Below are 1,959 nucleotides of genomic sequence, written 5' to 3' on the forward strand. Positions count from 1 at the left end.
TATATATATATATATATATATATATATATATATATGTATATATATATATATATCTGAATATGCAACTGTATAATCTGTTAATACATAGATGCATATTATTAATGTATATAGTGATGTGTGTGTGTGTGTGTGTGTGTGTGTGTTTGTACATATGCATGAATGTCTGTAGTGTTTATTTCGGTTACTTGTTCTTTAGTTGGTTTTAAACCACTGCAGTTTTCACCTCACATTGTCACAGCTCCACTATGTATGTATTTATGTATGCATGTATATAAGGATGTATGTAATCTTAATATCAGTAGATATGTGATACAGATTTGGGACATGTCTCTTAAAACATGTCAGTAGTTATGTAAGGCAGCCGAGCTGGCAGAATCATTAGCATGCCAGAGAAAATGCTTAGCAGCAATTTCATTTATCTTTGTTCTGAGTTCAAATTCTGCCAAGGTTGACTTTGCTTTTCATCCTTTTGGAGTCGATAAAATAAGTACCAGTTAAGCACTGGGATCGATGTAATCGATTTAACCCCTTCTCCAAAATTGTTGGCTTTGTGCTAAAATTTGAAATTAATATCAGTAGGTATACTCCTTTTGCTTTCCATCTCCCTCCTCTTTCTCCATCTTGTACAGGTTTTCGTTTTTGTATTGAAATATAATTTACTTCTATTGACCCTTTGTGAGCAAGGTTTCCTGTTTTGTCTGTTTTCGTAGGGGAGAGGAAGGGAGGTATGTTTGTCGTAACTGATAACAAGATTACAAGCTTTGATATTATATCTTTGTTTTATAAGTTTCATGGAAAATAAAATAAGATCCCTTGTAATGTTTCAAATATTAAAAAAAGAGAACATTTCATTGTATTTATAAATGCATATCTACATGTGCATACATGTGTAAGGTGGGGAGAAAAAGAGAGAAATAGAGAGAAAGAGCATGTGTGTATATCTATGCATGGTATTGTACGAGTATGTATAGTTGTGTGTGTATGTGTGTTTGTACACGCTTGTGTGCACACTTGATCAAACACATGCACATGAGTATGTGAGTGTTTGAATGTGTGCTTCATTGTACAAGTAAGTGTGTATGTGATACAGATTTGGGTCATGTCTCTAAGAACATGTCAAATATGTTTTCACCCTTTTTGAGAACTCAAGCCATTACATCTGCAAGAGATTCCAATTTGGGCCTCATAAATTGGAAACATTCATTTCAACACAGCAGTTTTTTTCCAAATTGTGACCTCATTGTTGAATTAGTTGTTTTCTAACCACAGAAATCAATTTTTGTTGTGGTTTCAAAGCAGAATATCATTTGATTAATATGATTCAGGAACATAAAGCCATATGATTCTTATTGTCTATAATAAGGAAAGAGTAAGGAATTTTCAGAAAGAAATGGTTACTTTCTACATTAAGTATTCTGAGATATAATGGATTCTCCATCAGGTTTAGCCAATAAGCACCCAATTATTCTATCAACTGATTAATTATTCTATCAACTAACTACCTACTCATTAAATTAATGTATAAGTAGCATGTATTCCACAGACATGCATGTAATTAATGTAATACTCAAGACAGAGTTAGTATGATACAATTTGTGACAAGGCCGGACTTTTAAATTACAGATACAGTCCATCCAATGGGCTTCCATATAGTTTCTGTAGGCCAAATCTCACTTATAGGGTTTGGGTTAACTCTAAGATATGGTAAAAGACACTTTCCCAGGATACCATGCAGTGGGATTGAAAAGTGAGCTTATTAACTCCTTGGCCATGCCTACACCTAAGGATTCTGTATACACACATTTTGTATACACACATTCCTTAGCCATGCCTACACCTAAGGATTTTGTATATACACACACATACAAAACTCTCTTCATGGGCAATATTCAAATACTGGTCCCCGGAAAGTGTTTAAAGCACACACCACACACACACACACACACACACACACACACA

This window comes from Octopus bimaculoides, chromosome 10 (genome assembly GCF_001194135.2).
Source record: "Octopus bimaculoides isolate UCB-OBI-ISO-001 chromosome 10, ASM119413v2, whole genome shotgun sequence".
Classification (NCBI taxonomy): domain Eukaryota; kingdom Metazoa; phylum Mollusca; class Cephalopoda; order Octopoda; family Octopodidae; genus Octopus; species Octopus bimaculoides.